The 25,404-nt window shown below is 43.9% G+C and overlaps 1 long non-coding RNA gene across 7 annotated transcripts; it reads left to right on the top strand.

The window, feature by feature from the left end:
• Positions 1–264: 264 nt before the first annotated feature.
• On the top strand, positions 265–21,688 carry LOC141509991 (uncharacterized). Of its 7 annotated transcripts, none has more exons than XR_012474743.1 (5): positions 265–518; positions 16,852–17,667; positions 18,019–18,093; positions 19,895–21,160; positions 21,353–21,688. It is a non-coding gene; the product is annotated as an uncharacterized LOC141509991 (long non-coding RNA). The 7 variants fall into 7 exon arrangements; XR_012474745.1 differs by having other exon boundaries at positions 18,019–20,068; positions 20,168–21,160; XR_012474746.1 differs by lacking the exon at positions 18,019–18,093 and having other exon boundaries at positions 16,852–17,418.
• The last annotated feature ends 3,716 nt before the right edge of the window (positions 21,689–25,404 follow it).

Raw genomic sequence — 25,404 nt, 5'->3', positions numbered from 1 at the left:
TATCATGTGCAAAAAAGTGAAAAACTTTGCTTCCTCATTGTCAATTCTGATTCTGTTGAGAATAGCAGAAGGAGTTCAGGGAAAGGTCAATCTCTTGCTCTGAGTTCCCATGACCCTTTTGCAGAAGTTTTCCATGAACCTCTGTTTTATCAAAACTGCCAGCCTGATAAAGATACATCTGGTCTTCCTGGGAAAATGTTTAGCCAAGGGTCTCAGCCCTGAGCACAGCCTGGGACATTCTGACTTATTTTTCGTGTATGTAAATGATGTGATTTTTGTCTTTAAATATTCTGACTCTTTGGAAAATGAATAGATTTGCTTAGATTGCCCTACTAGCAACCCTGCCTGTGTACGACTTTCATCTCTCGCCTGAGCCGACGTAATCCCAATTAATCCTAATCCTAAAGGCTCTAATTTTGCACCCTTGATGTTGGGGCACTAGCAGGGACCTGAAGCCATCTGGAGGCTGAAAAAGTCAGGCTCCTTTGTAGAGCCATCAAAAGTCCCGGGACAATCAGGTAAGGGAAGAAGCTTGAAGAGAAAGCCAATTATGGCATGGCTTTTATTTTCATTTTTTCCAAGCTAGTATTATGAGTGCAATGGGGAAGGAAATATCTAAAGAAATAAAGAAGCCAGGGCAGGACATAAAAATTTTAAAGAACTGGCTATAGAGCAGGTCTTAGAAATTAACAAAAAAGAAAAACAAACAGAAAAAATTTTGCAGACTGTATATGAATGTTCTCCATGGTTCCCAAGGAAAGGAAAATTGATATTAGAAGGTACTTTGAATCTACATGATTGGAGAACAGTGGGTGAACAGATAAATGAATATTAATATAATAAAATACTGTAGACTTTCTCTCTTCCCTGCTTCTTCACTGTGATTCTGCCAAAATGATTCCCCGCAACTCACTTCTCACTCTCCACAGCTTATCCACTTGCAGCTCTGGCTCTTACCTCTCAACCTTGAAGTTAGCAGAATGAGGATTTTAGAAAAAGGACTAGCTTAGAGAGGGAGAATTGTTTCATAAAGACTTGGTAAAGTGTTACTAAGGGAATTTATTTAGAGTTAATAGAATCAGGAAAAATATAATGTATATTTCCAAATATGCTAAATAAGGGAATCAAAGAAAGAAATGTTATCTTAATTTGAGAAAGTTTTGGGGAAGTAAATTCCAGAAAGACAAGAGAGTCAGGTTAATTCTAAGTATATAATTTGGCTACAAAGAAATGCCAGAAATAGGCAAGCTAAATAGTTAATCTTTTACCAGAATGATATGGTAACATTATAGCTTCAAGAGTTTATCAGTAAAGATGCTGATAATGTTAGTAATTACAGAGTATTATGGGACAAGTGAGGATTTAAGAACAGATCACCCCCTACCCCAGAAAAGACTTAGGACTGTCCCTTTCAGTTATTTGGTTTACTCTAGCTGAAGAAGGGGACAGAGGACATTCGAATTAGGCTGAGGGATTTTTAAGTGACTGTTTGCTTTCTCAAAAGTTATACCAGTTAAAAATCAAGCAGTGTCAAATATTAAAACTTTTGAATGGAAAAATGTATTGTGTAAAATGGAATGTGCTCTGACTCAGTTTATGTGCTTTATATGTGTTTGTTTTAAAATACAGGTAGAGGGAAGCTCTTAGCTGTCTGCATGGTCAGGCCTGCTGTCATGTCTCTGTGTTCTGACTGGCCAATCCTATTTCCATTCTCTCTTTTCAAAATTGGATCTTTTTCTTTTTCCAAAAACTCATAATTTGGTGCCACAGGAGATCTTCCTGAAAATCATGTTGTTTGGTGGGGAGAAGGGGTTCTATTATTTTCTCTTATTCTTTATTGTTTCTTTTCTGGTATGATTGACTAACAGGGTTTTACTTACTAATTTGGCGAATTATACTTATAAGGGACTTAGAAGAAATTGAAATTGTCTCTAAAATTATTTTTTCTTTACTGGTCTTAATAAAAAAGTTTATGGTAAAGAAAATGGAACAGTATATTAAGGGAAAATGTAAGTAGTTCAGTCTGAGTAATGGGTTCTGTAAGAATTGGGATTTTTGAAGCATTTATGAAGTATGGAAGTTGGTTTAAGCATGACTTTATATAAATATAAAATGGATTTTGGGAACTTTGAAAAGTGGTTTACAAATCAATGTAAGAAGAGAAGAAAGTATAGAGAGCTATAAGTCTAAATAGAGATGTGTTTAAATAAGGCTGGGGTAATGTGAAAATTGCATTAGACTGCCACTTTTGTAATAACTGGCAGTGGATTGATTGGAAAGTAATAAACCCCATAATATGAAAAGTTTGATATGAAAGCAATTGCTAGATAAATGTTCTTACCCTCAGGTAGAAGGTATATAGACCCAATGCTTTTATGCTGGGATTGGGGTCTGATCCCTGGCCTGTTGTTGGCCAAGATGTTACCTGTGCAGTCCAGGCCTTGCCTTTGCAGAGATTTGTTTTCTCCTTTATGTCCAGGGGATCTTGTGGATGCAATAGAGATAAGATTACAATTGCAATGTGATTATAGATTTTCTCTATTTTGTGTAACACCTGTATTGTATAATGACACTCAAAGGGAATGGAAAAGCTTAAGAATCACCTTAATGGATTGTTTGGGAACTCTACTGTGTCTTTTGGTATTGATGATTTGTATATATTGGCTAAAGACATTCAGGAAGCCTCCCAGGAAGATTTAACTCCTGAGAAGACAGCCAAAAAGATGATTGAGTGGTTTCAACATCTGACCCTCTTCAGGCATTGGGCCCAGACTATCATACGATTGTCTCTTCTATTGATTCTCTTGGTGTTTCTCCTTTGCTGCTTGCCAGGTTTAATCAAAGTATTTTAATCTGTAACCAAAGCTATTATATATGCTATCAAAAGATTTCAGAATCATGTAACCCAGGTTGAACATCATGTCAGGCAACTATGAGTTTATTATGTAAACAGAAAAGGGGGAAGTGTTGAGAATAGCAGAAGGAGTTCAGGGAAAGATCAACCTGACTTGCTCACGTGACTCTTCTGCAGAAGTTTTTCCACAGACCTCTGTTTTATCAAAACTGCCTGCCTGATAAAGATGCATCTGGTCTTCCTGGGAAAATGTTGAGCCAAGGGTCTCAGCATTGAGCATAGCCTGGGACATTCTGACTTATTTTTCCCATATGTAAATGATGTGATTTTTATCTTTAAATATTCTGACTCTTTGGGAAATGGATAGATTTGCTAGATTGCCCTGCTAGCAACCCTGCCTGTTTATGAATTTCGTTTCTCTCCCAAACTGAATTAGTCCCCCTGCCAGTTGGGGTTGGGGGGGAGGGGTTCTAACATGATTCCTACAATTTCTTTTTCGTCTCTTATTGCTAAAGCCAACATTTCTAAAACTATATTGAATAGAGATAAATGGCATCCTTATTTCACCCCTAATCTTATTGAAAATACTCCAAGTTTATCCGTATTACATATGATATTTGTTGACCATTGTAGATAAACTTATTATTTTAAGCAAGATTCCATTTATTCCTATACTTTCTTGTATTTTTAATAAGAACGGATGTTGTATTTTATCAAAGACTTTTTCAGCATCTATTGAAATAATCATATGATTTCTACTGGTTTTGCTATTGATATGTTCAATTATATTGAGTGTTTGCCTAATGTTGAATGATCCCTGCCTACCTAGTATAAATCCTGCCCAGCCCTAACTGATCATGGTGTATTATTCTAGTACTATCTTGCTGTTATCTCATTGCTAAAATTTTATTTAAGATTTTTGCATCAATGCTCATTAGGAAGATTGATCTATAATTTTCTTTGTCTGTTTTGGTTCTTCCTGGTTTAGGTATCAGCACCATGTTGGTGTCACATAAGGAATTTGGCAGAACTCCTTCTTCTCCTATATTTTAAATAGTTTATGTAGAATAGGACTTCATTGTTCCTTAAATGTTTGTTAGAATCCACTTGTAAATCCATCTGGACCTGAAGATTTTTTTTCTTAAGGAGTTTATTGATGTTTTCTTTAATTTCTCTTTCTGAAATGGTACTTTTTAGGTATGTTATCTCCTCTTCTGTTAATCTGGCCAATTTGTATTTTTGTAAATATTCATCCATTTCATTCAACTTATCAAATTTATTGGCATACAGTTGGGCAAAGTAGCTCTGAATTATCACTTTAATTTCCTCCTCATTGGTGGTTAATTCACCTTTTTCATTTTTTGATACTGGTAATTTGGTTGGATTCTTTCTTTTGTTTTAATCAGATTAACCAAAGGTTTATCTATTTTATTGGTTTTTTCATAAAATTAACTCTTAGTTTTATTTATATCAATGGTTTTTTTGCTTTCATTTTTATTAACCTCTCCAGTGATTTTCAGAATTTCGAATTTAGTATTTATTTGGGGTTCTTTAATTTGTTCTTTTAATTTGTTTAATTTGCATACCCAATTCACTGATCTTCTCTTTCACTATTTTATTCATATGAGCATTTAGAGATGTAAAATTTCCCCTCAAAACTGCTTTGACTGCATCCCATAAATTTTGGTACAATGTCTCATTATTGTCATTTTCTTGGATATAATTATTGATTATTTCTTTGATTTGCTGATTGATTCACTCATTATTTAAAATTTAGACATTTGGTTTATCAATAAATTTTTGGTTTATCTTTCCATGACCATTTATTACATGTAATTTTTATTGTATCATCATCTGAGAATGATACATTTATTGTTACTGCCTTTCTCATTTGATTATAAGGATTTTATGCCCTAGTACATGGTCAATATTGTACTGGCAGAGAAAAGAGTAGAATCTTTTCTAGCCCCATTAAGATTTCTCCAGAGGTCTATCATATCTAACTTTTCTAAGATTTTATTCAAATTCTTAACTTTCTTCTTGTTTATTTAGTGGTTAGATTTACCTAGTTCTGAAAGAGGGAGATTGAGGTCCCCCATTTTAAAGTTTTACTGTCTATGTGTCTCTCTGTAATTCACTCAACTTTTCCTTTAGGAATTTGGATGCTCTGCCTCTAGGTGCATAGATGTTTAATAATGATATAGCTTTATTACCTATGGTGCCTTTTAAGAAGATTAGTTTCTTTCCTTATTTCTTTTAATGAGATCAGTTTTTGCTTCTGCTTTATCTGAGATCAGGATTGCTACCCCTGATTTTTTTACTTCAGCTGAAGTAAAAAAAAAATATAATTTACTCCATTCTTTTGCATTTGCCCTGTGTGTACTTCTGCTTCAAATGTGTTTCTTGTAAACAGCATGTTGCAGGATTCTTGTTTTTAATCCATTCTGCTATCTGATTCCATTTTATGGGACAGTTCATCCCATTCCCATTTCCATCTGATTACTAATTCTGTATTTCCCTCCATGCTGTCTTTCCCTATATTTTTTCCCTTTCCTTTCCTCTTATTCCTCCTCACCAATGTTTCACTCCCTTTCCCCTTTAAATTTTACTTTTAATTTAACATTTACTTATACCTTCATCTTCCCTTTTATCAGTGCCTTCTTCCCTTATATTTTCTTCCACTGCCCCCCCTTCCTTCTAGAATAGGATAGATTTTTAAACCCAAGCGGTAATATATCTTTTTTATTCTCTGGACCAAATCTATTGAATAGAATTTATCCAATGTTCATGCCCTACCTTCTTTCCCTTTACATTGCAAATCTTTGTGCCTCTTCACCTGATGTCATTTATCAATCAAGTACTATAATTCAGGTACCATCACTCACAGTTAGATTAATTGATTGCTGGATAAATGCAAAGTACTACTTGATAAGCTCAAAGTACAATCACAGTCTGAATGATGAGTTGCTTGACTGTTTGATAAACAGCATTACCTCAGAGTCACTAAATACCCACCCTCTTCTGTCTCATTAGAAGTTCATTTCTGAAAAGTCTTGAAATACATCAAATTATAATCATTTTTTACCTTTCCCCTTTTCAAATACCTCCAAGGACATTCAATCCTCATGAGCCAAAGTATCATCCAAAGTCAAATCATTTCATGGATCACTTGTACCGCTCCCCCTAAAAATACTTTCTCCCACACTCCTTTAGCTCCCCATCCAACATATTTAACCACTTGTTAAATAAAGTATGTGTTAAAGCCAACCTTGATTTAATTAACTATAGAGTCTCAAAGTGCTCTAAGTACTGGGACTCTGAAGGGCTCTCTCAAGAACTTTACAACTGATTGTAAGGTAAGAAAGACACTGACTCAGGATCACCCAGCTTGTGATGCCCTCATCAGAGAAAGTAAATTTTGTGAGCAAAGCATAATGCACAGGTCAAAGGAAACAGAGATACTTAAGTTTAAAGTAAACACCCTTGCTTTTCATTAGGGCGTTTTGTCTCAAACATTGTGATGTCATCTTGGTCCTCTTCAGTGGAGAAACAAGACCCAACCAATTTCTTCAATTATATTAAACCCTTCAAGTATCCTAAGAGAAATATGATTCTCAAGAGTTACAATTGTATATCTTCCCTTTTAAAGCTGTATACAATCTGATGTCTTGATTAACATTTCTTTTGTTTTCTTTTCTCCTTCCTCTTTTCATTTACCTTTTTAATGCATCTGTTGAGTCATGTGTATGGCAATTGAATTCTCTGTTCAGTTCCGGTCTTTTTGTCAGGAAATTCTGGAAGTCCTCTATTTCATTGAGCAGCCATCTTTTCCCCTGACAGTATATGCTGAATTTTTCAGTGTAGTAACTTCTTGGTTGTAATTTCAAATCCTCTGGTCCTTCAATGTTGAGGCTAAGTCAGGTGGGAAGCTGATTGTGTTTCCTTTGTATTTAAATTGTTGCCTTTTTGCTGCTTGCATTATTTTCTCATTGACTTGTGAATTCTGGAATTAGACTATAACAGCTCTTGGTGTTTTTATCTTGGGGTCCCTTTGTGGTGGAGTTCTGTTCATTCTTTCAATGGTTATGTTGTCTTCTTGTCTAATAGATTTGGACAGTTATCGCTGATAATTTCCTGCATGTTTTCCAAGTTCTTTTTTTATCTAGGCTTTCTAGTAGTTCAATGAGTCATAAATTATCTCTCATGGAACAATTTTCCAGGTCATTTGATTTCCTAAAAGGTACATTATATTTTCTTCAATTGTTTTAGTCTTTTTACTTCATTTAATGGAATCTTGTAGTCTTATAATCAGTATCTATTTTGTGTTTCTTTTTTTTGTTTCCTTTTCCAGTCGGTCAATTTTATTTTTTGAAGAGTTACATTCTTTTTCCAGTTGGTTATTTTTACTTTTAAAGGAATTGATTCCTTTCATCAATTTTTCATGATTTCCCTGCATGACTCTTATTCCTTTTTTTTTAATTTTTCTTCTTCTCTTCTTTGGTTTTAAATTCTTTTTTAAGCTCTTCTATGAGCTTTTGTGTTTGAGTCCAATTCATAGACTGATTTAAGACTTCTCCTGTGGTTAATTTTTCATTGTTTTTTTCAGCCAATACGGCATTGCTATCATCTTTATCCATAAAATAGGTATTTTGCTCGTCTTTTTTTTTTTTCAGCCCTATTCCTGGGATAGAGGGAGTATAGAACCAAGCTTTTTATGCTGGGACTGGGGTCCAAACCCTGATGTCTAAATTGGAACTGGGGTCTAAACCCTGCCAAGATATTGCCTGTGCAACCCAGGCCTGGCCTTTGCAGAGGTTTATTTCCTCCTTTAAGTCCAGGCTCTGATTATGCGGTGGTTTCTGCCCAACTCAATCCTGTCTTTTGCCCCAGTGTTCCCAGGGGGTTGGGACCCTCCCTGCTGGCTTGCAATATAGCTGCCTGGACCTCTACTGTTGTCAGGCTCTGGGGGACCTAGACCATACTCTAACTATAAGCCTCCCACTCGCTTTCTGGCTCTTCAGATTAACTTTACTTCACCTTTTCCCCCCCTAAGAGATAGCCTTTCACTGAAGATACTCCATGATGTCTACCTTTGAGTACGTCTTTGGATTTTCTCTTTTTCTTGGTGTAATATGTAGCTTTAATGTCAATGCAGAGGCTTCATTCATCTTTGATAGGGAAAAGCTCCCACAGCAGTATAGCTTCACACAGCCATTTTGACTCCACCCCAGGCCATTGCCCAAAAAAACTTTTTAATAGGAGGTGAGAATTAAATTCTATTTTTATTTTCTCTTTCATATTCTCTCCTCTCCACTCCCTTCTCCACCCATTGAGAGGAAAATAAATGATAGCCCTTATCTAAGCAACATCATGCACAACATTTCTGTGCTAACCATGTCTCCCCTTCCCCCAAATGAAAAGTTAAGACAGAGAAAAGAACTAGAAAAAGATCTGCTTCAATCTGTCCTCAGAGTCCACCACTTATCTCTTTGGAGGCGGAATTATTTTGCCACCTGAATCTTTTGAATATGTGGTGGATCATTGTATTGATCATTGCTGCTAATTGTTCCAAACTGATGATCATGAGTATTTTGATATGTAAATTTTTCTTTTGGTTCTGGTCACCTAAATTTTCTGCTCCTATGAGTCTTGTTAGATTTTTCTGAAATCATCCCAGAGATTGGATTTTAGCTGGAACTTGCAGAAAACCTGAGAAACATCAGCATAGAGATGATAATTGAATAAAGGGGAGCTGATGAGGTTACCAATCAAAAGTAGTAAAGAGGGAGAGGAGTAAGGGACCCAGAACAAGATCCATTTCAAAATTGGAGAGAGGAGACAGAGGAATGGTTAGACAGGCAAGAGAAGACCCATGGAGAGTGGTGTCTAGAAAACCTAGAGAAAATGGGGTAATAGACAAAGTCTAATACTGTGATGTCCGAGATCAAGAATGAGGATTAAAAACAAGGCAATGAAGATCACTGGCAAATTTGGAGAAATCTGTGTTGATGCAATGATGAGGCTGGAAATCAGATTATAAGGGGTCAAGATGAAAGAGGTAAAAGAATCTAGGACAGATCAAAATTAAAAATAAAAATAGTTAAGAACCCTTGTCTATATATCATTTTCCTAATTCTTTTTACATCATTTGTCATGAGTTCATCTAAGTCTTCTGGGTATTTCAAGTCTTTATATTCATTCTATTTTTAATTTTTAAGTATTTAAAAATTTGTGTATTTTCTAACTATATGCAATAATAGTTTTCAACATTCATTTTTATTAATAAAATTTTACATTTTACATTTTTCTCCATCCTTCCCTTCTCTTCCCTCCCACTCCCCCACAGAAATCAATCTAACATTTGCTCTTTTTTTACAGTGTAGTAATATATTGTTGCATTCATGTTCCATACTTCTTAAATTTTTTTTATTTAAGGGGCAAGGGGTTAAGTGACTTGCCCAAGGTCATACGGCTAGGCAATTATTAAGTATGTGAGGCCAGATTTGAACTCAGGTTCTCCTGACTCCAGGGCTGGTGCTCTATCCACTGTGCTATGAAGCTGCCCCTGCACTTTTTTTAAAAAAAATTTTCTGGGGCAGCTTGGTGGCACAGTGGAGAGAGCACTAGTCCTGGAGTCAGGAGGATCTGAATTCAAATCTGACCTCAGACACTTTATAATTGCCTAGTTTGTGACCTTGGGCAAGTCACTCTTAACCTCATCTCCTTATTTTCATTATGAACTTAAGAGATAGAATAAAATTTTCCATAAAAAAGAAAATGAGAGGAGAGAAAGTAGAAGAACCACCTGCAGCCCTCTCCTCCAGGAGCTAAGGCAGGAAAGGGTGGGGAAGAACAGGCACATTAGTAGGCAATGGAGACGTAGATTGGGAGAGACTGGATGTATGTGAGAAAGTGGGGGTCATTGAGATGACTTTTTGGAGATCAACTCAGTTTTGGGGGTCAAACATCAGTCCAACCCAGAAGGTTTGTTGCTTATAGACAGTTTATGTAGTACCTAAGTCAGGAAAATTATACTGAAATTACTGATTCCAGAAGTGGAAATTCTGAGACTGGAGTCTTCCTCCCTCATGTTCTCCTTGCCTGGTTTCTAAGTTTCATTATCAGTTGCCCATAGATATTGTGAGCACCTAGGAGAGAGTGTGATTCTGATTTCTTTGTGACTTGCCAAGTATTTTTAATTTTTATTTCATCTTTCTCTATAAGGACCTATGTTATTCTTATTTCTTTTGCCTTGTTACTGATTAAATCTTTGTATTTATGATTTCAATCCTCATTGTGAGTGGCTGAAGTTAAATGGAAGTGTTCATTCTAAGACTCTTGGCCTCATCTCTCTCCTACCTCACCATAGTCACTGAAAAGGCTTTGCATCCGTCCACGGAGGCTTGAGAAAGACCAAGCTTTAAAAGATTAAAGTCTCCCACTTCATCCAGGGTCATCTCCAGTAGTTCCGATCCATAGCTAGCCACTGGATCCAGATGACTCTGGAGGAGAAACTGAGGCAGCTGACTGATCACAGTTCCCCCTACTCAAATCCAGTTCACTTGCTTATCATGGAATTACCTCCCTTATGTCAAAAGTCTACTTCTGGAATGAAGAAGAACAGAATAACAATCATGGATGGATAGATATCTGTTGGCATCTACAGGTCCCTCAGCAACGGCCTCCCCCTCTTATCCCCTCTGCCCCTTTCCAGATCTCCAGATGAAGCTTGCTTGCATGGAGCTCTCCTTTGTAGGGTTGATCTGTCCTGTTAGAGGGTCAGCTCCTGGAGGCCAGGGCCCTCAATTGCTGTTGCTCTCTCTCTCTCTCTCTCTCTCTCTCTCTGTCTTTTGCATCTTTGTTCTTAACACAGTAACCAGAATGCAGTCTCCACTCATTATATCTGTAAGAACTGTATCCATTTATAAATACACTCATTCATTCGTTGATTCACTCATTCATTCATTTATTCATTCATTCTCTCTTCTCCCATCCACCCTGTGCTGAGGATCACTGGTTACTCACTGGGTTGGGCAGATGTCAGAATATGGGGATTCTCTGGATCCTTCATGCTTCCTGAAATTGGGAGAAAAGGAGGAGGCACTGGGTGCTATTTGTCCTCTCCCTTCCCCTCCCTTCCTTTCCTGTGACCTAGGAGACAAATTATATGTATGTAAGACCAACAAAACTGGACAGGTGGCTGATGGTGAGACAGTCTAGAGGGGCCAGAGAGGAGAGTTCTCACTGTGTGCATTCTCTGAGGATCATCCACTGCCCAGATTTCCCATCCCTTTCCTCTGAACTTCCTTTTCCCCCCTCCCCTCCTGGCCCCTGGGATCCCCTGAGGCTTGGCCTGATGAGGCAATGTGGTGCTCTAGTGTCACTGAGGGAGCTTAGGGTGGTTAGAGGGGTGGGGCTCTCTCATCTGAGACTGAGCATCAGAGGTTCCCTGACCATTCATAAGGGAAAGTTACTGTGAAAGATCAGTAAGTTCATCCATGAGCAATGGTTACAGTGAATTTGGCCAGAGAGTCCCCTCCATGGCATTGGATCACAGCTTTCATGATCTCTTCCCCATTCTTGTATAGAGCAGATCTGTCATACCACAGCTTTGACTGACACTGGAGCGTCCCATCCTGATCTGAGGCCACCTGGGAAATGGCCAGGGCTGAGATGGAGAGTGGGTCATAGAGACTTGGGGGAGGAGGAGAGTCTGCAGTTAGAACTGGCATAGTCTTTCCCTCCCTGTGCCCAGGTAAGAGGATGAGCAGCAGCTACTTCATGCTCCTTTCCCTCTCCTGGCTTCAAGGGAGCCCAGGATTGGCAGGAGTTTGGGGTTCCAGGGGTCCAGAGACAGCCCTGGCTTTGAACAGAGTATGAGGTTGGGGTTGAGGGTGATCCAGGGAAGAGTGACATCCAGAAAACCTGGAAAGAAGAGAGTATCAAAGAGAAGAGGGTGATGGACAATGTAAAATGCTGAGCTGTCCAATTCAAAAAGAATGAGGATTGGGAAAAGGTTACTTGGTTTGGCCATGGAGATCACTGACAACTTTGGAGAAACTGTCTTGTTGAAATGATGAGGTTGGAAACTGGATTGTAAGGATCTAAGAACAAAATGAGAGGGAGATTTTTCTTATTTCATTTTCCATCAGTTCATGTTCATGTAAATGTTTTGAATCTTTCAATTCTTGACACTCATTCTGTTTTACAATGTAGCAATATTCAGTTGCATTTTTGTACCTTCATCTTTAAAAAAAAGTTATTTCATTAAAGTAATTTTTTGGAATTTAGATTGGTAGGGCACTAAACAAGTTTCAGTAGAATTGTCATTTTTATTATATTAGTTCGACCTATTCATGGGCAGTTGATTCTATTTGTGTGAGAAATGTTTTGTAATTGTTTTCAAAAAGTTTTTGAGTATGCCTTGTCAGGTAGACTCCCAGGCATTTTATATTGTCTGAGATTACTTTGAATGAGATTTCTCTTTCTAGCTCTTTCTACTGCATCTTGCTAGTCATATATAGAAATGTTGAGGATTTATGACGGTTTATTTTATATCCTGAGACTTTGCTAAAGTTGCTAATTATTTCTAGTAGTTTTTTTGATGATTTTTTTGGGATTCTCTAGATACATCATCATGTCATTTGCAAAGAGTGAGAGTTTTGTCTCTTCCTTCCCAACTCTAATTCCTTCAATTTCCTTTTCTTCTCTTATTGATGAAGCTAACATTTCTAATATAATATTGAATAGTAGTGGTAATAATGGGCATCCTTGTTTTACCCCTGATCTTATTGGGAATGCCTCTAGCCTATTCCCATTGCATATGATGCTTGCTGATGGTTTCAGATAGTTACTTCTTATTATTCTAAGGAGCAATCTATTTATTACTTCACTCTCTAGTGTTTTTAGTGGGAATGGGTGCTGTATTTTGTCAAAAGCTTTTTCAGCATCCATTGATATAATCATATGATTTCTGATAGGTTTGTTGTTGATATAATTAATTATACTGACAGATTTCCTAATATTGAACCAACCCTGCATTCCTGGGATAAATGCTATTTGGTCCTTATGTATTATCATAGGGATAACTTGTTGTAGTCATTTTGCTAAGATTTTATTTAAGATTTTTGCATCTAGGGGTGGCTAGGTGGCACAGTGGATAGAGCACCAACCCTGGAGTCAGGAGTACCTGAGTTGAAATCCAGCCTCAGACACTTAATAATTACCTAGCTGTGTGGCCTTTGGCAAGCCACTTAACCCCATTTGCCTTGCAAAATCCTAAAAAAAAAGAAAAACCCAAGATTTTTGCATCTATATTCATCAGGGAGATAGGTCTATAATTTTCTTTCTCTGTTTTAAATCTTCCTGGTTTAGAGTTAGGCAGAGTTCCATCTTCTCCTATTTTTTCAAAGAGTTGATATAGAATTGGAACCAATTATTCCTTAAATGTTTGGTAGAATTCACTTGTGAATCCATCAGGCCCTGGAGAATGTTTCTTAGGAAGTTCAATAATGGCTTGTTGAATTTCTTTTTTCTGAGCTAGGGTTGTTTAGGTATTTAATCTCCTCTTCATTTAACCTGGGAAACTTATATTTTTGTAAATATTCATCCATTTCACTTAGATTGTCAAATTTATCATCATAGAGTTGGGCAAAATAATTTTGAATTATTGCTTTAATTTCCTCCTCATTGGTGGTGAGTTCACCTTTTCATTTATGATACTATCAATTTGGTTTTCTTCTTTCTTTTTGAAATAAAATTAACCAGAGGTTTATCAATTTTATTGTTTTTTATTTCATAAAAACAACTCTTGGCTTTTTTTATTGGATCAAAACTAGTCTTAAATAAAATCTTAGCAAAATGACTACAAGTTATCACTAGGATAATACATTAGGACCAAATAGGATTTATCCCAGGAATACAGGGTTGCTTTCAGTTTTATTAATTTCTCCTTTAATTTTTAGAATTTCTAATTTGGTATTTAATTGGGGAGTTTTAATTTGTTCTTTCTCTAATTTTAGTTGCATATTAAATTCACTGATTTCCTCTTTCTCCAATTTATTCATGTAAGCATTTAAAGATATAACGTATCCCCCGACAGTCATTTTGAGTGAATCCCATATTTTGGTATGTTGTTTCATTTTAGTCATTATCTAGGATGAAATAATCAATTCTTTTTATGATTTTTTATTTGATCCACTCATTTTTTAAAATGAGGTTATTTAGTTTCTAAATAGTTCTGGGTCTATATCTCCCTGGCCCAGTATTGCATATGATTTTAATTGCATTATGATCTGAGAAAGATGTATTTACTATTTCTCAGTTGATCATTAGGTTTTTATGCCCTAGTACATGGTCAGTTTTTGTGTAAGTGCTATGTACTGCAGGAAAAAAAAGGTATATTCTTTTCTATCCCCATTCAATTTCCTCCATAAGTATATCATGTCTAGGTTTTCTTTTCTTTTTTTTTAAGGTTTTTGCAAGGTAGTGGGGTTAAGTGGCTTGCCCAAGGCCACACAGCTAGGTAATTATTAAGTATCTGAGGTCAAATTTGAACTCAGGTACTCCTGATTCCTGGGCCAGTGCTCTATCCACTGCACTACCTAGCTGCCCCCAAGTCTAGGTTTTCTAACAATCTATTTACCTCCTTAACTTCCTTCTTGTTTATTTTATGATTAGATTTGTCTAAATCTGAGAGCAGGAGGTTGAGGTCTCCTACCAGTAGAGTTTTGCTGTCTATGTCTTCCTGAAGCTCTTTCAACTTCTCCTCTAAGAATTTAGATGCTATAACATTGGGTGCATATGTAGTAAATTGGGAAACAATTTTTACAACTACTATTTCTGACAAAGGACTCATTTCTAAAAAGCCATTCCCCAACTGACAAATGATCAAAGGATATACAAAGGCAATTTACAGATAAGGAAATCTAAGCAATCTATAGTCATATGAAAAATTGCTTTAAATCACTACTTATTAGATAAATGCAAATTAAAGCTTCTCTGAGGTACCACCTCACACCTCTCAGATTGGCCAATATGACCAGAAAGGACAATGATCAATGTTGGAAGGGATGTGGGAAATCTGGGACACTAATACATTGTGGGTGGAGCTGTGAACTCATACAACATTTCCAGAGAGCAATTTGGAATTACACCCAAACAGCAACAAAAATGTGCATACCCTTTAATACAGCAATACCACTACTGGGTCTGTATCCTGAAGAGATGATGAAAAAGGGTAAAAACATCACTTGTACAAAAATATTCATAGCAGCCCTGTTTGTGGTGGCAAAGAATTGGAAATTAAGTGAATGCCCTTCAATTGGGGAATGGCTTAACAAACTGTGGTATATGTATGTCAGGGAACACTATTGTTCTATTAGAAACCAGGAGGGATGGAAATTCAGGGAAGCCTGGAAGGAATTGCATGAACAGATGCTGAGAGAGATGAGCAGAGCCAGAGAAATATTGTGCACCCTAACAGCAACATGGGGATGATGATAAACCTTGATGGACTTATTCAATCCATCAGTGCAACAATCAGGTACAATTCTTGGCTATCTGCATGGAGAATATTATCTGGATCCAGAGAAAGACTTGTGGAGTTAGAACAAGGACCAAAGATTATTACTTTTAATTTAGGGGAAAAAAATAAAATTTTGCTATCTCTTATTCTTTATTTTTCTTCCTTAAGGATATGATTTCTCTCTCATCACATTCAACTTAGATCAATGAATAACAGACTATCTTCTGTGGAGGGTGGAGGTAGGGAAGCAAGATTATGGGGAAATTGTAAAACTCAAAATATATAAAATCTTTCATTAAAAGCCCCAACTGGATTCAGGCTTCTTGTCCTGGGGATTCTCCCCAGTCAGCCATCCCTCTCCCAGGGGGGCCTGGCCCTAGCTGTAGCTCTTCCCGAATGGCCCTGGAGGGAGCAGGGCACTGCCCTATTTCTAAGCTCTCTTCTTCCTTGGGGTATCCTGGACCCCCTTCTTTAGGCATCATGTTTTATTCTTCTTTGGTTGAATTGAATTTCTCTGTGTGAGGGGACCCCAGGAGCAGATTGGTACCATCTGAGGAAGAAAGGAGTCAACCTGTCCATGGGATGGTCATGGGGCTGAGGCCAAAGTGGGCAGAGGAAGGTGAAGAAGAAAAGGAGAAGGGCAGGGTAGACCAGGACCCTTCCTCTCTGGAGGAGACAGTACCCCTTCCTCAGAAGGGAGAGGTGTCCCACAAAATGTTTCTTGATGGAAGGATGGATTTCCATGGCATCCATAGGCTCCCCAACACTTGCTTCCTCCCCCCAACCCTCTGCCCCCTCCTACTTACCCATAATCCTTCAAGAGGAAGAATGCCAAGAAGGGCAAGGGTGGGGTGACAGAGGAGGAGTTGGCCTCTGGTGAAAACCCACCCCCCCCCCCGCCTGCCCCAGAAGCCTTTACTGGAGAAGGAAGCTGGAGAAATGCCACCTCCCCCCACCCCAGCAGCAGCAGCTCCTCTGGGAAGGGCCCCAGGGCTGAGGCTGGACCTCTGCAGCCCCTTCTCCATCTTGTCCCTGCCATGGGGTCCACCAAGGCCCAATATTGCCTCAATTCATTGGCATGGAAGCCCCCAGAGGGTAGGAGCCCATTGTGTTCTCTGTATCCCTGGGTCCACCCATCAGGAGGCCAGACACTAACCTAGGGTCTCACCAAAGGAGTCAGCCAGATTAATGAATGAGCCCCAGCCCAGGGCTAGGAAGGGGTCATTCTGCCCCTGCTGCCCTTGTTTCATCCCCAGCAACCCCAGGACTCTCCAAGCTCCAAGTAGGCATGTTGATGGACAACTCAACCCTCCTCATCCTGCTTGTCCTCCTCCTCCTCCTCCTCCTCCTCCTCCTCTGCCTCTGATGCTGGGGCTGTAGGTCCAGGAGAGGATGCTGGAAGGGTCCCTGGGGGTGATCCTTGGAAGGAGTATGAGTGACAGGGACCCTCTGGGCTCTGCTTCTCTTTCAGGTCCATTGCCCAGACCCTCCCTCAGGGCTTAGCCAAGCTTGGTGATCGCCTGGGGGAAGTGAGTAACCCTTTGCTGTGAGGGGACCCTGGGGGTTGATTGGTACCATCTGAGGAAGAAAGGAGTTGACCTGAACATGGAGAAGTCTGCAGATGGGAGTGGGGTCCAGGGCCTCCTCTCTTAGATGACAGCAGAGATGGCTGGAAGATACCAACATCACTACATGAGCCAGTCATTGTGGTCAGAGGCCAGTGACCTCCTGGATCTGATAGTGACATGAGAGGAGACCCCCACCCCCAGTCTTGTACTCTGGCCCCTGCCAGGGCTGGCTCTGGGGCCCTGGACCCCCAAACCCCTGCCATCCCCGGAGAGGGAGAGGAGCATGAAGCGGCTGCTGCTCCTCCTCTGTCAGTCCAGCCTGGGCACAGGGAGGGGAGGGCTGTGCCTGTTCTCATACCAGGCTCTCTTCCTCCCCCAGGTCTCTATAACCCTTCTTCCCTCTCAGCCTTGCCCAGCTCCCCAGTGACCTCAGGACAGCAGGTGACCCTCCAGTGTCAGTCACAGTGGAGGTATGATAGGTCTGCTCTGTACAAGGATGAAGAAGAGATCACCTGGGGGGGGCAGGGGGAGGCCTGTACAGTGGTCAGGTATTTCTGACCAACTTCTCCATCCTGGCTGTGACCCCTACCCATGGAGGGACTTACAGATACTGCAGCTCTGACAGAAACACCCTACATGTGTAGTCAGTTCCCAATAACCCCCTGGTGCTCAGGGTCTCAGATGAGAGAGCCCCAGTCCTCCACACCCCTCCCACCCGGGTAAGCTCTGCAGTGGGCCTAGGGAAACACAGGGTCAGCTCAGGGCCCAGCGTCAGAGGGCCACAGGGACCAGGAGGGCTGGGGGGGACAGGAAGTTCACAGGAAGGGGGTGGGGAGTCAGGGCAGTGGGTCATTCTCAGAGAGAGGGTCCTCCCCTCCCTGGCCCTTCTAGACCCCCTTGCCATCTGAGACAATTGAGTTATGTTTGTCCCCCATATAGACCCTGGGTCTTCTTGATCCCAGAAATGGGGTTGATGAGGTGGGAGGGGGAGCTGAGAGGAGCAGAGCAGGGCTGAGGTGTAGCTAGGGGAGTGGGGGAATACCAGTCAGTCTCTCCCCCTTCTCTTCCAGGTCCAACCCCCACAAAGGACCCCCAACTCCCCCAAAGCCCTGGGGAACTCAAAGTTCTGACATCATCCCAAGCCAGTAAGCAATCAGTGACCCTCAGCACAGTTAAGGGCGGGGGTCTCCCTCTCCCCTATTACTCTCCATCTCCTGCCAGGACCAGGGCAGAGTCTCCCATTTCTCAGAGAAAACCAAGACATGAGGAGGACTAGAGGGAGGGGGAAGGGGAACCTCCAGACTGGTGAGGAAGGAAAAATATGGTTGGTCAAGAAGGGGGCTGGGGAGTGGGTGGAGCAGAGAATGGCTGCCCCCCTCTCTCTCCTTCTCACCCCTTCCCTAGTAGTCCCTATGGCCTCCCACCCCCCACCCACACAGTCATAGCTCCAATTGGGGGGGAGGGTACTCTGTTTCTTCCCTCACTGACTTTCCCAGTGAGGAGGAAGGGGACCTCTCAGGTGTCCCCCACCCCAATTCCTCTAAACTGGAAGCACTGATGTGACCTCCTCTCCCTTCCACCCTCCTCTGCCCAACACCTCCATGGATACAGAAAAAGCTCAAGGACATAGAATAGCAAGGATAAAGGGGCCTAAGGATTCAGGGGACCCCTCCCTTCTCCCCAACTATTCCCTGCTTCATTCTGTCTTTCCTCCCCTGAGACTGGAGGCTCCCTGAGGACAATCTTTGTCCCCTCCCTAACACTGGGGGCTCCCTGAGGACAGACTGTGCCCCCTCCCCTCATCCTGGGGATTAGAAAGACTGATGGGCAGGACCAAGCCTATACACAAGAGTAGACTCAGTTGGAGGTCAGCCATGGGCTGAGGCCTGGGATCTTTGTCACAGACAGTGAAGACCACCCTGCTGACTTTGTTTGTGGGTGACAGTTTCTCTGGGGTAACTTGGTCAGAGTCAGTCTGCAGAAGGAGGAGCAGTGAGCCAGGAGAGGAAGGAAATCAATAAAACTGGCAGAGAAATCCAGCAAGAACATCAGAGAGGATGACCTCTGTCCTCAGGATTTAAAGTACAGAACTAAAAACTCCAATGTCTTCCTCCTGTCTCAGGAACTGCACAAATGTCCTTGAGGAACACAGATTCTCCTCAGTGACCCCTACTTTCTCACATATCACCAATCTCCCCTATTTATTTCTCTACTGCCTACAAACATGCCTGTGCTCCTCCACTCTTAACTGGCTTAGCTCCTGGAGGTGGGGGGCTGTAGGAGGTGGCTCCACTTTCTATCCTCTCACTTTTTTTGTGGAAGATATTTCTTTTATTTCTTAAATTCAGAATGAATGTAAAGACTTAAACAACCTAGAGGACTTACATGAGCTGATGCAAAATAAAGTAAGAAACATCAAAGAAATAATATGGTGGGAAGAGTTCGTAACCATTTTTATTTTTTTATCTGTCAAAGCTACATTTAACTCCACACTCACTTTGTTCTTAATCCTTTACAATCCAGCTTCCAACCTCATCATTGCATCAGTCTTCCTTTTCCCAAACCTCATCCTTTTTTGCTTTTTGCTTTTTGCAAGGCAATGGAGTTAAGTGACTTTTCCAAGGTCACACAGCTAGGTAATCAGTAAAAAAGTCTAAATCTGGATTTGAACCTAGTTCCTCCTGATTCCAGGACTTCTGCTCCATCCCCTGTACCACCTAGCTGCCCCCAAATCCTCATTCTTCCTGACCTGGGATACCTCAGCATTTAACATTCATCACCCTCTTCCCTTTGATACTCTCTTCCTCTAGGTTTTCTGGTCGCCACCCTTCTCGGGGTCTTTTCTGGCCTATCTGAAGTGTCCCCCAATTCTCTGTCCTGAGCCCCTTTGATAGGTGACCATATCACATCCCATTCATTTAATTATCATCTCAACCTTCCTTCCAGATTCCACCTTCTGGGAGAATCTCAGAATAATCTGAGAATATTCAAATGAGCAGGAAATTGAAGTGACTGCAACCAAGAGGTCCATTTACAGACCAGTATTGTCCCAATCACCGACTGTGAAGGACTTAGCTGCTCTGATCAAGGAATGATGCACCACAAATCTGAGAGACTCAGGTTGAAAAATGTCTCCACCTCAGAGAGAGAACTGGGGGGCTCTGCGTGCAGAGGGACGCAGACTGCTCTAAGTTCTTTTCTGTCTTACTTTTCATTTAGGTAAAGAGGGGCATAGCCCAGAAATGCTATGGAAAAGGAATTGGAGAGGAATTTGAAACTGAAAATAAAAATAAAATGGAATTTTCACATTTGAAAACTAAAGGAAATCTCTGCTCCTAACTTTTTCCTCCTTGCTTTACTGTTGGCGGTGTTTCCCTGACATCAACTCCAGTTTATTCTGTCTAGATCTTGTCTGGTGCCCCCCCCCCAACTGGACAGTCACTGGGCAGGGACGGTCTCTGTTGTCTTTCATTACAGCCCCAGAGCTTGGCCAAGGGCCTGGCACCCATAGTGAGCCGTTAATATTTAGGGACTAGTTGATTTGAAGAGAATTAGAGACTCTTAACAGGGAGAAGGGGCTTTCACCTCCTGTTCATTTAACAGAGAGAAAAGTCAAGGCCAAGAGAAGGGCAGGGACTGGGCCACATCTCAAACTGGGCTCTTCAGCCTCCTCTACCAAGAAGCCCAGCCCACCCCCATGGATGCAGGGGAAACCACAAAGAGGAAGGAGTTGCCCCCCCTCTCCATTGGGGGCAGGAGATTTGGGAACTTAGAGGAGGACCAGTCTGGACCCCACCCTGTGCTGATGACTCCCTTACTAAGATGTTCATGTGTCTACTCTGTCCTCACCAGCCCTGGAGGGCACAATGTCACCCACATTCTCTGCCCAACTTTACCTTGGTAAGTTCTAGGAAGATGGGGCCTTCAAGAGGGAGACCAAGGCTAACAAGAACCTGAGAATTGCTGGACCCCTCCTTCCCATTTTACAAAGCAGGAAATGGAGGCACCAGAAGGGGCACAAGCAGGACAGTGGTCCAGGACTTCTGGTATCTGGCTGTTCCCTCTGCATCCAGTCCCAGCCTGGAACTCAGGCCTCATTCCCTTGTCCCTCAGGTTTGGGGACAAGGATATGTGTTCTGGGGCAGGAAGCTGAGTCTAACCCAGAGCCTCTCCTACAGTTCTGTCTGTGCTGGAGCATCTGGGCACAAGAGGGTGAGTCCTGTCCCGCAATGCCCCCTGCCCTCCTGCCTCTTCAGCACTGGGAGCTGTCCCCCGGGGCAGCCGGAGGGAAAGAGAGATGGGACGGAGGGTCTGGGGAGCATTGTGGGAGGGGGCCTGGGGGTGAGCCCTGGGGAGGCTCCGGTGAAGGGTAAGACCCTGAGTCTCGAAATCTGTGCACTTTAGCCTGAATGCCTGTAAGACCCTGAATGTCGAAACCTATGAACTGTTGCCTAAATTCTGCCCCTAAGTCCCTGCTTGGTCAGCTAGCTGAGTTTCTGCCAGATCAGCTCCTGAGGATTCCGCCTGGTCAGCCCTCGGACCCTGCAGCAGGGGGGCTTCTCCGAGGACCTACATCCAATAAGAACACGCCGCACCATCTCAAGACAACCTGCAGGCAGATGCTTGAAAGTCCCCTACCAAACCATATATAAGGTCTCTCCTCACTTTACTCGGGGTTCCAGGATCCTAGCCCTGACCGAGGACAGAACCCTAGCTCAAGCTAGTTTAATAAACCCTTGCTATTGCATCTCCATCGTGTCAAGTGCCTCTGTTCTGTAATTGGGGACTTCTCTCGGACCTTAACACCTCTGGGCTCTGCTTCTCTTGCAGACCCATTGCCCAGACCCTCCCTCAAGGGCTGAGCCAGGCTTGGTGAGCCCCCAGGGGAAGCCAGTGACCCTCTGGTGTGAAGGGCCCCCAGGGGTTGATATGGACCATCTGAGGAAGAAAGGAAACTATCTGAACATGGAGAAGTCTGCGGATGGGAGGGGGGCCCATCTCTAACATGACAGCAAAGACTGCTGGGAGATACCAATGTGGCTACATGAAGCAATCCTCCTGGTCAGAGAACAGTGACCCCCCTGGATCTAATAGTGACGGGTGAAAGGAGACCCCCCCCAAACCTCACCCCCAGCCTCAGACCCTGGCCTAGCCAGGGCTGTCTCAGGAACCCTGGACACCCAAACCCCTGCCCGCCCTAGGCTCCCTTGAAGCCAGGAGAGCGAGAGGAACATGAAGCGGCTGCTGCTCCTCCTCTGCCAGCTCCAGCCTGGGCACGGGGGTGGGGAGGGCTGTGCTTGTTCTCATGCCAGGCTATCATCCTCCCTCAGGTCACTATCATTCCCCTTCCCTCTCAGCCTTGCCCAGCTCCCAGGTGGCCTCAGGACAGGAGGTGATGCTCCAGTGTCAGTCACAGCTGGGGTGTGACAGGTCTGCTCTGTACAAGGACAGAGAACAGATCACCCCGGCAGTTCAACAGCCAGGCCAACTTCTCCATCTCGGCTGTGACCCCTGCCCATGGAGGGTCTTATCAATGCTACAGCTTTAACATAAAATTCCCTTATATGTGGACAGCCCTCAGTGACCCCCCCCCCCCGGTGCTCAGGGTCACAGGTGAGAGACCCCCAGCACACCTCACCCCTTCCTCCATCCCAAGCTCCCTCACTGACCCTGGGGCCCCTCTCTGTATGCTTAGGGTCCTGCCCCAGAGAGCCCCAGGGGTCAGGAGGGTTGACAGGGCAAGAGGCTCACAGGGAGTGGGTAGGGAGTCTGGGCAGTGGGTCATCTTCAGAGAGAGGGGCCTCCCCTCCCTGGCCCAGGTCCATTCTACACTCAGATCCTCAGCCTCCTCCCCCCAGGGACATTCCCCTGTATGCAGGCCCCCAGGAGAGGTGCTAGGAAGGCAGGGGTCCTCCAGGAGGAGGGCAGAGGATGACCAAGATTGGCATGAGGTCCCTCCTACCCTTGAAGACCCTAGCTCTGCTGTCCTCCCTTTCCAGAGGGCACCAGAGCCTCCCTGCACACAGAGGCATGGGGCAGGACTCTGTCCCTCCTCCCACCCTCCCCTGACTGGTCCCAGACCCCATTTCACAGATGGGAAAGTGAGGCCCCAAATGGCAGGGAGTCACCCCCATCCCACTCCCAATTCAGGGCTCCCTCCAGACTATGTCCCCCCTCTGTCTCTGGAGAGACTTGATCTCCAGTGACTGAAGGAGGCCCCTGTGGTATGGACCAGGGCAGGGGCTGGGCTGGCAGTCAGGGTCCAGATTGCCCCTTCTGCCCCTTTTGCCCCTTGGCACCAGCTGTGCCTCCCCTTCCCCTTAGAATTTGAAGATCCCTCGAGGCTCCACCCCCCACAGTATGTGTGTCCTGAAACCCCCCTTTGCTCCTTCAACTTATGCCAGAGGTTCTGCTCTTATCCCCATTATACCAAAGAGGAAACCAAGGCAGAGGCTAGGGGACTTGGCCATGATCACATGGCCAGGAAGGAGCTAGACTGGATTGGAACTCAGCTCTTCCTCGGTCTGTCCACCCAGCCAGCCCACAGACTCTCCTGGACCCTTCTCCATTTTGGGGAGAAGCTGGGGGGTGAGCTTTTCTTCTCCTCTTTGGACTGTTTCATTGCTGGACTTCACCCCCAGGGTCCCCTTCTCCCCCACCCCCACCCCCAGCTTAACAGCCTCATTTCCTGTGAATATTGTCTTGATTCATTGGTATCAAAGCACCCAGAAGGCAGGAACCCCTTGTGTTCTCTGCACCCCTGGCCCACCTAGCTGGAAGCCGGGTCCTTACCTAGGATCTCACCAAAGAGAGTCGGGCCAGATTAGTGAATGAGCCCCAGCCAAGGGCCAGGAAGGGATCATTCTGTCCCCACTGCCCATGTGTCACCCCCAGTCACCCCATGTCTCTACAGGCTCCAAATAGGCATCTTGATGGGCACCTCAACCTTCCTCATTCTGCTCTTCCTCTTCCTCCTCCTCTTCCTCCTCTGCCACCCACATTGGAGCTGAGGGTCCAGGAGAGGATTCTGGGAGGGAGCCTGGGGGTGAATCCTGGGGAGGCAGGGCTGAGGGGGACCCTCTAGACTCTGCTTCTCTTGTAGGCTCATTGCCCAGACCCTCCCTCAGGGCTGAGCCAAGCTTGGTGATCACCCAGAGGAAGCCAGTGACCCTCTGGTGTGAGGGACTCCCAGGAGTTGACTTGTACCTTCTGAGGAAGGGAGGAGAAGACGTGAACATGGAGAAGTCTGCAGATGGGAGGGAGGCCCAGGTCCCCATCTCTAACATGACAGTACAGACTGCTGGGAGATACTGATGTTTCCACCTGAGTCAGTCTTTGTGGTCAGAAGCCAGTGACCCCCCTGGAGCTGAGAGTGACAGGTGAGAGAAGAGCCCCCCCCCCAGCCCCAGCCTCATAGTCTGGCCCCATCCAGGGCTGGATCTGGGCCCCTAGACCCCCAAACCCCTGCCATCCCTGGATTCCCTTGAAGCCAGAGATGGAGAGGTTCATGAAGCAGCTGCTGCTTATCCTCTGCCAGCTCTGGCCTGGACACAGGAGGGAAGGGCTGGGCCTATTCTCATGCCAGGCTCGCCTCCTCCCCAGGTTCCTATGGCCCCCCCTCCCTATCAGCCTTGCCCAGCTCCCAGGTGGCCTCAGGACAGCAGGCGACCCTCCGGTGTCAGTCACAGTGGGGGTATGGCAGCTCTGCTCTGTACAAGGATGCAGAACAGATCACCTACAAGGGGGCCCAGGACAATGGCCGGGGGGCTCAGGCCAGCTTCTCCATCGCGGCTGTGACCCCTGCCCGTGGAGGCACTTATCGATGCTCCAGCTTTCACAGGAACAAGCCTTATGTGTGGTCAGCCCCCAGTGACCCCCTGGTGCTCAGGGTCACAGGTGAGAGAGCCCCAGCCCTCCACACCCCTCCCACCCCACGCCTAACCTCCCTCACTGACCCTGGGGACTCACAAGGTTCACCCAGGGTCCTGCCCCAGGTGACGCCAATGGCCACAAAGGCTGGGTGACCGGAGGCTCACAGGGGAGTCAGGGCATGGGTCATCCTCAGAGAGAGGGGCCTCCCCTCCCTGGCCCCTCTGGTCATCACCATATGAGACTGTTGAGTTATGTTCATCACCCGTACTGACAGACCCACAAATGGGGTGACAGCCCCACAAATGGGGTTGAGGCGGTGGGAGGGGGAGCAGAGAGGAGCAGAGCAGAACGAGGTGCAGCTGGGGGGGGGGGTAGATCCCACCCAGCCCCTCCCCCTTCCCCTCTCCCAGGTCCAGGCACCTCAAAGGACTCTCACCTTCCTCAAAGCCCTGGGCATCACCAGGCTCTGACACCATTCCCACCCAGTAAGGAAGCCGTGACCCTCGGGCACAGCTAAGCGCCAGGCTCGCTCTCTCCCATTTCTCTCCATTTCCTGTCTAGACCAGCGCAGAGTCTCGCATTTT

This window comes from Macrotis lagotis, chromosome 1 (assembly GCF_037893015.1).
Source record: "Macrotis lagotis isolate mMagLag1 chromosome 1, bilby.v1.9.chrom.fasta, whole genome shotgun sequence".
NCBI lineage: Eukaryota > Metazoa > Chordata > Mammalia > Peramelemorphia > Peramelidae > Macrotis > Macrotis lagotis.
The sequence above is the reverse complement of the archived record's forward strand: the minus strand, read 5'-3'. Positions and strand labels throughout refer to the sequence as shown.